This window comes from Chelonia mydas, chromosome 4, assembly GCF_015237465.2.
Source record: "Chelonia mydas isolate rCheMyd1 chromosome 4, rCheMyd1.pri.v2, whole genome shotgun sequence".
Taxonomy (NCBI): Eukaryota; Metazoa; Chordata; order Testudines; family Cheloniidae; genus Chelonia; species Chelonia mydas.
In genome coordinates this window covers 2622044-2632587 of record NC_057852.1, presented here as the reverse complement: position 1 = coordinate 2632587, position 10544 = coordinate 2622044, and the positions used below count along the sequence as shown (strand labels likewise).

The following is a 10544-nucleotide window of genomic DNA, read 5'->3' as shown; positions in this document are numbered from 1 at the left end:
GGGCGTGCAGGTTCCAAGGAGGGGCCGAGGGCGCTGGGCCGGGGCAGGGGATGGGCGCTGGGCTGTGGGTGAAGGTTTCAAGGAGGGGCCGGGGGCGCTGGGCTGGGCCAGGGGATGGGCGCTGGGCTGTGGGTGAAGGTTTCAAGGAGGGGCCGGGGGCGCTGGGCTGTGGGTGCAGGTTCCAAGGAGGGGCAGGGGGCGTTGGGGGGCACTGGGCTGGGGATGCAGCTTACCAAGGAGGGGGCGGGGGCGCTGGGCTGGGCAGGGGATGGGCGCTGGGGGGCACTGGGCTGGGGGTGCAGGTTCCAAGGGGGGGGGCTCCTCAGGCACCGGCCTCGCAGCCGCCCCGACGCCCAGAAGCCGCAGGGCCCGGCCGACCGCTGCCCGGGAGCCGCGCGCGCAGCCCGCCAGCCCCTCGCCGCGCGGACGGTCACAGCCACCCAGGGGCGCCGCCCGGCGGCACGGGCGCGCGCAGCAGACGTCAGCTCCACGCGAACCACTTGGGCGGAGTCTTCGCCAACCACGCGGCCGCCGAGGGCGGGGCTCGGCTTCTCCCGCTCGCGCCGCACCAGCTCGGCGGAGGCTCCAATCGGCCGCGCGACACAGCAGCGCGCCTCTGATTGGACACACTCTCAGCCCCGCCCTCACACCTCCTGTGTGGGCGGTTCCCGGATGGAAGTGGGGGCGTTTTATTGTGGCCAAGGCTAACGGCTGCCAGGCCGGGGAGCAGAGATTGCGTCTGGGGCGGGGCGCTGGCGCAGATCTCGGGGCGGGGGAGCAAATCCGGGCTGGGAAATGGCCGAAGCGCGGCGGGGTGACGTAGGGCCTCTGGTGGGGGTGTGCGGGGACGCGGGGGTGTGCGGTGTGTCGGGGGTGTCCTGGGTGTGCGGGGACCATTACAGCAAGTCACACATGGTCCCCTTTGTAAAGCCAGTCTGTCAGAGCTTGCCTTAGCACAAGAAAATAACGCCAAGCCGTGGTAAGCACACAAACAAGACTTTATTTACGAGAGGGAAAAGGACTAGGCTAGGCTAGAGAAGGGGTGGATTAACAAAACTTGAACTCTGGAAGTGCTCCAGTCTCCCAAACAATTACACCCAGGAGGTCATGTTGATGTTCTCTCTCCCTTCTCTTGCAGGGACAGCGATGGACGGCTGCTGCTCTCTTGACATTGGACGTCAGGGAGGGACTCCATGATGGACACAGGAATGGGTGTGTAGACCTAACTAAAAACCCTCCCTATCCCTCTTTGCGTCGTCTCTGCCTGGATGTTAGACCCTGTCTACGCGGATTCAATCCGTGTGTGGGAGTGTGCTTCCCAACCCAAACTAATCTAGCAAATGGCTAAAGGTCACCAGATTCTTTTCCCAAGTCCAAGATGGCCACCTGACAGATAACCCAAAAGGTACATGCCTTTCTTCCCTTCTTTTACGCAAGTTTGGCAGGGGCAACCAGCATTTTACACACCCGGAGACTGGATTTGACCAATCAGGGGATGTTGCGGGGCAGGGTGACCCATGCAGAAGGGGGTTGTATATCCCCTCTGAGAACGCCTCCCTGTGTCCTCTACCAATTGAAGTGGGCGTCAGCCCCGTAGGACCACCCCGAGAGGGGATTTGACCAAATAAGGGAAGTGCTGCAGTGGAGTGACCTGCCCGCAACAGGATCCCGTGGTCCCTCTAAAACGTCCCCACACCACCCTCTAGCAGTTGGCGAGGGTTTCACTCCCACCTTAGGCCATCTCACAAGGGAAAAGTGTACCAATCAGAACAGGTATAGCCCGAAGGTCTAGGCCACGATTTCTGCAAAAGACATCCTTGGAACGAGATGGCCTTTCCCACACACTGTTGTGTTGCGGCTTCCAGGGCGTTGCTGCCAGCCACGCAAACATGGAGCTCCAGAGATCGGCGGCTTTTGGCCTAGACCTTCCGGCACGACCTATTCTGATAGTTACGTTTCCCTTCTGGGATGGCCTAAAGGGTGTGTGCGAAACCCTGACCGATTAGTAGATGGCTCACTCTGCCCAAGAACTTCCCTCATTGCTCATATCCATTCCTGAGGCAGATCGATGGAGATAAAACACACCCAGATTGGTAGAGGAGTGGGAGGAGCTCTTAGAAGGGTCAGGTGCAACTCCATGCTTCCACTCAAGTTTGCATCTTGACCACAAAAGTCTTATGTCATGGGGTCAGTCTCATGGTGACAGATGAGTGATGCCTTAGGGATGAAGGGGCGAGGTCCCATGGTTGAAATCAAATAACTGCCCCTTGGCCTCAGGGTGGTTTGGCCTAATGGCCAGTGTCAAAATGGCTGCCCTACCACTCCGCGCTGTGTGGCGCAACGGCCAGAGAGTCCATGCAGCCGCCCTCTCTGTCGGGGCTTTGTAGTCCAACAGCTGGAGTCCACACGGCTGTCCTGTCTCTCATGCCTCTGTGGCCCGATGGCTACAGACAATATGGTTGCTCTCTCCCTCAGTGCTTTGTGGCCCAAGGGCCAGAGGCAATATAGCTGTCCTTCACTGCAGGGCTGTTTGGCTGAGAGTTCAGAGACAAGATGGTTGACCCTCCTCTTGGGGCTGTGCAGTCTAGTGGCACACTGGGGACATGGGCAGCCACCCAAGGATGGATGGCGGCCACGGCAGGGGGACCCAGGCCCTGGTTACTCCACCAGGTCCTAGCCCAGGGCCTCGTCCGTGGCCAGTGTGTTTGCCATTGAGTCAGTGAGAATCCAACACTCGGCATGACAAGAGCTAGTTCACCCAGGTTACTTCCTATGAGATGTCTCTGGGCTCCCGGCGTGGGAAACTCCCAGAGAGTCTGATCTCCCTTGCATGTCTGCAGGCCCCCGGGGACGCGGCTGGGTCTCGGAGCCTCGGGGCTCTGCAGTCAGGGGCTTCAGCTGCTTCTGGACTGGAGCCTACAGTGTGTATCCTCCATTTTTGACAGTCTGCCTAGCCTGAGCTGAGCTGCTCCTTTCACACTGGTTCTCCAGTTGGAACATGTCTGGCGGGGCTGGGGAGGGGCTTGGCTTCCTCCGCCTAAACGATGGGGTTATGTGTGGCTGGTACAGCCCGGCACATGCTGCTCGGCCTCTTCTGTCTCCTCCTTCCCATGCAAAGCTGCTTTGCTGTCTCACAAGAGATGGGATCAGTGGTGGGCTCAGTTGGCTCCTGTTGGCCTCTCGATGTCTGGAAGAGGGAGAAAGGGCAGGAACCCAAATGAGAAGAACAAAACCTTCAAGCAGGGTAGTTTTCCATGGCACAACCCCACCCGACTTTGCTAATGCTCATTTGCAACTTCCCTGAGAGCTGGCATTTCTTAAAGAGAGCACCCAACCCCATGCAACCTTCGCTATCCTGTGGGCTGGCAATGGTAAGAGGGAGTCTGGGAGAATTTCTCCTCTCTCCGCCTGGCTCTGATGAGTGAGGGAATCACATGCGAGAAGCTGTGTGAATGTAGGGCTTTATACAGTGTTGTGAGATGTCCTACATGGTGCCCAAAGGTGGGGTTGTCCTGCCTCTGCAGTAACGTCCTTCTAGTGAGAGACATTTCAGAGATCAGCTACAGGGTTCTACCCTGTAACAGTGTGTGGAAATGGGGCAGAAGTGGGACAATGGTGCACGCACGAAAGGAGTAGAGCTAACGGGGGCCCCGTGCTGCAGTCACTAAAGCCCCAGTGTGCTGCGTTCTGGCCGGGCCCCTGCCAGTCACATCACCGCGACAAGCACTGCACTGGGAACCTGTGTCCCGGGGGCTGATCTTGCCTGTAGGCTCCACTCCCACACAGCTCCCATTGGCCGGGAATCTTTAATCCGGGCCTTGCCCTACTCCCCAGCCTGTTCCAATCCTGCTCTTGACTCCTGACTCCGGCTCCAACCCTTGGCTCCCCTCGGCTCGACCGCCACGACTCTGAGTACGAGGCCCCAGCGCCACTGCTCCAACCACTGGGCCCAACCAGCCGTGCTTTGGCTTCTGACACCAGCGATATGGAGGAGTCGTTCACCTCACTGCTTTCCATATGTATGGCTCTGCCTTGGTCAGCGCTGGTTTTCATCTGCCATGGTGCTGCCCAGTGACATGGCTTTCTTCGATCCCTTTGAACTTCTTCCAAGTCTTCTCTAGGCATGACTAATCTACATAATTTTGTGTCATTTGCTGATATCCACCTCATTTTTCATCCCCGGTTCCAAACATAAAGGCCACACTGGGTCAGACCAAAGGTCCATCTAGCCCAGTATCCTGTCTTCCGATAGTGGCCAATGCCAGGTGCCCCAGAGGGAATGAAGGGACAGGCAATCATCTAGTGATCAGTCCCCTGTCCCCCATTCTCAGCTTCTGGCAAACAGAGGCTCGGGACACCAAAAAGTTGAGAAGCGTCTGTTGTATTTACCATAGCAGGACAAAGAGCTCTTCAGTGTCGGTCCTGGTTCCCTAGTCAAATGCAGAACCCGACACGAGATTTCCAAGCTTCTGCAACTATTTATAATATCTGTTGAGGATGTACCACGTGGTCCTGTCTGATTTCAAAGGCACTTCGTGAAAAGCTGAAACCAAGAGGAAATGGGTTGAAAACCCCATGGTGCTGATGTGACTGGTACCTAGGAAACCTCCACTTCCGATGGCCATTGCCCCCTGCTATTAGCTCCCCAATATTCTAAGAGCACAAGAAGAACAACTCTGCTCCTCCCAAAATAGCCCTGGACAGAGAGGAGACCCCATTCTTGCATAACTTCCCCCTCTGCCGGCGAACACACACCCACACACACACACACACAGGCACTTGTTCTTTGGATGGAACAGGAAAGTGACAGCAGCAGCCACGTTAAACTATCCAACATTTAGGCCAAGATCCACAAAGAGATTTAGGCTCCTAACATCTCCTGAAATCCTTTGTGGCCCTGTGCCTTCATTCCTGAAGAGCTCACAGGGAAAAGTGTTTCCCATGTGCCCTGATGGGATTTCTTAGGAGCTGATAACCAATCTCAGAGTTAAGTTCCCTGGCCTGCAATCACTCCATTCCAGGGAGGGCAGGTGATGAATCTTTCCCTACAGAGGGTAATCGTCATTAGCATCATCATCAGATGACCTTCTGGGGTCCCTTCCAACCCTGATATTCTATGATTCTATGATCCTTAATAACAACAGCCCTTTTCAATTCGGTCAGGCCTTCCTTTAGAGACTTTCTGACCTTGATGAGGACAGTCTCCCCACACAGCTCTAAGGCTACGTCTACACTAGGAGCTAAGGATGGAATTCCCCTGCTCCCGTGCACAGATTGTGGGACCTCGATGAAAGCTCGCGTGACCATCCTTCTTCCTTCAACGCTGTCCTTAGACTGAGGGGGACACATTCAAAGCTGTGTTCAGGCCCTGTGCTGCACCCCTGTACTTCCCACAGAGGCCCAAACACACAGAGGTATTTCCTTACCTTCATACAGGCGGGAGATGCCATCTTCATTCACTGTTTCAGACAACAAATCGCAGTAATGGTGGATAGTATTTCCTAGACTTACAATGAATACAATGGCTCTCATGGCTTTTCAAATCCTTCGCTGAAAACTCCTAATGATGCAGCCATTCCCCCAAGACAGCCCTTGGGAAATTCCATACATTCCTTACATCTGTTCACAAAGCACATTTGAGAAAGCATCAGACGCCCAGAAGTTACTGAGAGGCTGATTTCCAAAGTAGATTGAATTCACATCATGCTGGATTCCCCTATCCGCAGCCAAAGAGTTGTTGTGGGCAGGGGAAGTTGTTGCAGTCAGTGCAGTAAAGTTGCTTCCTTCATCTTGGAATACATGTTAATTTTCTCACACACACACACAGTTTTAGGATTCTGGTGCTGTCGGAGGGAACAGAGCAGCCGTCTAGAAAAGGCCTTTGAAGGAAGCATTTAAAAAAGATCAAGTGAATTTGCTCTGCTTACCAATGAATCGGGCTGCAGAATGTCTTATTGCTGTCTGTGAGCTTTCCAGGTACTGTAACCCTGGAACAGGAATTTGGGGATTTGGCTCTCGTTGTTCTGCATCTAGGAAGAAAGAAGGAAGAAATGCACAATATAGAAATGACATGTTCTTTCCACAGTGAATAGTCCAGGAAAGCCAAGGCATATAACCAGGCCATGGCAACCGTCAATATGAACCCATACACCAGAGCAGCACCTCTCTGAAGTTCCTATTGTGTTCTCCAGAACCTCAGCTTTCATTTGAGAAGACAAAAGTTTGGAGTTCGGAAAGTTGTGGAGAAAAATGTCAACAATGTGAACGGATTGTAACTCCTGCCAAAATGAGCCAGCAGAGAGCCTGGGAAGGAGTCCTGCAACCCAACCGAAGCGGATGGGTACTCAGGGTGTGGGGTTAGAAAGGTCTTCCTCAAGTTGCCATTCAGCACTCTCAAGGCACAAGGAATTCACCTACCAAGCGGATCCAGACACACTTCAAGAGCTGTGAGGAGCCATCCCAGGCCATGCTGCGGAAGAGCGTCTTCAAATGAGTCCACCCGAGGAACACTCAGCGGAAGAGCGTCAGTTTACATGGCTGCAAGAGAAGAGGAGACCAAGAGGGTTCTCCCTGAGAGAGGGATAGTCTGGGGGACATGGAACCTTCCCCGTCCCTTGTTCTCCTGCTTTTCCTGCCAGTGGAGATTCCTGTAATTTGTTCTCCACAGGAGTGTGCTGAGGAGAGGAAAGGGAGAGTTGGCTGGAGAGAACCAGAGCCTTCCCGTCCTTTGGATGGTTTGTGGCGGTTCCCCCGGGTCCCACACTTCGGAGGGCCCCACACTTCAGGGGGACTCAGGACCTGGGCCGTGCCGGGGCCAGCAGCAGTACTCCCGGCCCCGCTACGCTACGCCCTGCCTCGCTGGCTCCTAGTGTCGCTCGGGAGAGGAGGGGCTGGGGGCTTGCGGGAAGGGGAGGAATGGGGGAGGGGCGGGGAGCGGAGCAGGGCCAGGAAGAGGTGTGGGGCCTGGGGTGGAATGTGGGGTTTGTCCGGGGCCCTGTGCCCTTCTATGGATGGCCCTGGAAAGAATCACAAGAGATCTCCACAGCTCAGTCCTTCTGCGCAAACATACTGTAGGAGACCGTGAGTCAGCTTTGGGATCCCAAAGAGTCTGACCAAAGGAGCCCCCAGATCAGGCTTCCTTCCACATCCCAGTTGACCCAAGGAAAGAGGGCAATGTCCAGTGAATGTTGGGAAGATAGGAGCTGGAGAAGTTCTCTCTGGATCTCCAGGGAAGACAAGGCAGATGCACCTACTTTCCAGAAGTCTGTGTGCATATATCAGCTCCCTGAGCCAAAGGGGCACGTACAGATCTATGCTCCTTTTCCTTTGCTGTCTCTTGTTGTGAGCCTTGGGATGCAGCAGCCCAAAGGCCTGAGGCCTGTCTTTGCAAAAGAGAGTCAGGACTCTTTCCCAGAAGAAGGCTTTTCTTCCAAATTGTGCTGTGAGGATGGATGAGGTACTAGGCTCCAGCATGGAGTGAAGCAGGGAGGAGAAGACTCCACTTGGGCAAGGGGCTCTGGCGATGAATGGAGTGGGGGCCCCAGGGGATACTGGCTCTTTGCTCTTAAGGCAATAATGACCATGGCACTTACCAGTGTCACACTCTCATCCTGGTCTTCAAGATGCAGCATCAGCGGGAGCAAGCAGTTGATGATTTCCTGCTGCACGATGTGTTTGTCGGGGTCCTGCACCCTGCTCACCACGTTGTCAAGCAGTAAAATGGCAGCTGAGCGCACACTGCCCTTCTCCTGGCAACGACACACAGGGGGTGGGGATGCCCGGTTAAAGCCAGGCAGCATCAGAGCATAACGCGACAGAGTCGTAATGCGCACGCTGCTCCGGTTCCCGCTGTGTGAACTAACTTGGCTGGCGGGAGCAGGAAGGCCACCAGGCCAGCGCCATAGACAGCTTGTGCAGAGCCTGATACACTATGCGGGACAGTGCAGCCCCAGGGTGTCCCGGAGGCAGTTTCTGTCTGGAGAGCACAGAATCCGAGAAGATGAGGGGAGAGGGCAGGAAGGCTGCTGGAGAGTGGTGTGGGGAAGGGGAGAAGCAGCTGCTGGAGCCTGGCAGGGATTGGCTGCTCCAAAAGACAGCATTTCTTTTGCTCTTGGGTGCCCCTGAGAGCCGGGCCATTCCTGACCCACCTCTTTCCTGCTGAGAATCTCCACCTCTTTGGGGACCTGTGTTCTCCAGACAGCTGGTCATCTGCCCAGGGCCAGGCCCCCTCTCCCCCAGTCCAGGCTGCAGCAGGGGCTGGGAGCATGGCGCTGAGACTGAGCTTTGGCGAGAAGAGCTCTGACAGGGAGGGTGGCTCAGCAGGAGATTCCCCACCCATGGCAGGGGCACTCCTTGGAGGCTCCATGGCAGGCTTGAGGGGCGGGAGGAAGGGGATGGGGAGAGAGAGACAAGGGCATCAGAGACAGCTGGAGGGGCGGAATGGGCTTCTTCTGGGGGTTCCAAGCCTTACGACATCAGTGAAGGGGCGAAGGCTGACTGCAATGTCCTGGGAGATGGAGCCAAGCCCCTCGCTGTTGAGGAGGTAGATGATGTCTGCAGCTTTATGCATGGCCTCCGTGGCATGCCCTCAATCCCTATCACAAAACATGGCCATGATTTCTGGCAGCTGGACTTGTAACAATTGCGCCTGCAGAAATGAAAAAGACAGCTCACTACTATCCAGGATGACAGCCTGGAGCACATGCTGGACCATCCCACTCCCACCTATGAGAAACCATGGAGGGCACATAGGGCAGAACGGAGGCAGAAAGACATTCTTCTGTCACTCTGTGCCAGCTGCTCTCTGAAACCTTTGTCTTTGCTCACCGTGCCTCCCCATTGCATCACATCTGCAATCAGGGTTCAGCTCACAGGAGCAGGGAGCACGGCATGCCTTGATTTGCTCCGAAAGCACCTCCACCATTTGAGGGCTGTGTTTTAAACAACAAGGCTTGTGTGTGGATCTCACTCTCATTTCTGAGCTATTTGATGGACATTGGCTTCCTGGGTCCCCTGGGCAATCCACGGCTCTCACCTTTTCTGGCTGGAGCACAATACTGCCAAGGCCTCGCAGACTGAGCCTCCGTATGATGGAATTTGCGTCTTTGGTCCAGTCCATGAGCTGTGCCTGAAGGTCTGATTTTGTCAGGATGGTGTCAATGGAAGGACTCTGGAGAAAATGGCAAAAGCCAAATGAAGATCAGGTTGAGGAGCAGAGGTCTTATTGTGGGGTCTGTTCCCTGGACAGTCATTTACCAGATGGCCACTTACTCCTCTACAAAGTCTCTGGTGTGTAGGCAGCCATTTGCTGCTGTTTCAGTTGGTTCATTCCCCAAAGTTAGACTAATGCACAAGTCACAAATAAGCCCCCAGGGAAAGGGGAATCTCCAGGCCTTATTGAGTGCCATGGAGAGAGCCGTGGGGCAGAAGAAAAGCAGAACCCCAGGAAAAGGTGAGGAGAGAAGCATGGCCTTGGGGCACTGGAGGAACATCGCTTCTTGTCACATAATCCCATTTAGGCACATCCAGCCAGGAGCAATCTCACCCTGTCTCTCCCTCCCTCTCTTTGCCATGCCCCACAACCATCCATGTGCGGAGAGGAGCTAGCTGGTGGTAGGGCTGCTAAGCTGCTGAGAATGTACCCCAGAGCTTACTGCCGTGAGCTGCTCTCCAGAAAGCCCACTTGTGCCTGTCAACTCATGAATCTCACCTCAGTGCAGAAAGCCAGGGCGATATTTCTCTGCTCCTCCTCCTCCTCACTCTGGACGATGGTGATTGCCTCTCTGAAAACTGCAGGGAGCTGAGGGTTCTCAAATCTGCACAAGACCTGGGACACACAGCATGGTCAGCAGTAGCTAGCCTCCCCAAGGATAGATCCAGTGTGATACCCTGTCTACACTGCAGTTTCACTGAGTTTGTAACCAGTTAGTGACGCTGTAGCTTCTTCAGGTGGTTGATGGCATCACGCACTATGGTTGAATACTTGATTCTTTACTGTGACAGGTAACAGGACTCAAGCAGGCATGTGGGGCCAGATCCTTAGTTGGTGTAAGCGAGCAAAGCTATATCAGTTTACGCTACCTGAGGTGTCTTCTGGCGCTCTGTCTTTCCCGTGTAGATGGAAGCCCCTAACTGTGCCTACAGAACCAGTTGAACTGCTCCCTCTTTCTCCTGTCTGCCTGTGATGCTGACATCCTGTGGTGCCTGGCCCCATGTGCTGCCGGTGTGGCTCTCTCCGCGTTCTGGGACAGAGGCCCACGGATTTGCTCAGCAGGCACTGATAAAAGTGCTGACACTGTGGCATGTGGCACATGTGGATGGATGCACAAAACATGACTGCTGCCTGACTGTGTAGTGAAAGCAGTTGGCCTGTGGACGGCGTCAGATGAGCGAGTGTGACTCACAAGAACGCATGGCTCTCAACCCTTTTCCCTCAAGAGGGACCTGCTCCGAACTGAGTCTGGGCTAACTACAGCACCCGAACAACTGATGGCCATGAACAGACCCCATGTGTTTAGCCGAACAAATCTGTTCTTCCTTTTCCT

At 55.0% G+C, this 10544-nt stretch overlaps 1 long non-coding RNA gene across 1 annotated transcript in view; it reads left to right on the top strand.

Annotated features, from left to right (window-relative positions):
• Nucleotides 1–856: 856 nt before the first annotated feature.
• The window catches only part of LOC119566055, a 60811-nt gene continuing 51123 nt past the window's right edge, over nucleotides 857–10544 (top strand). The window contains exons 1-2 of the long non-coding RNA XR_005225036.2: nucleotides 857–979; nucleotides 1139–1212. This is a non-coding gene — a long non-coding RNA (uncharacterized LOC119566055). The remainder of the gene's footprint in view (nucleotides 980–1138; nucleotides 1213–10544) is intronic.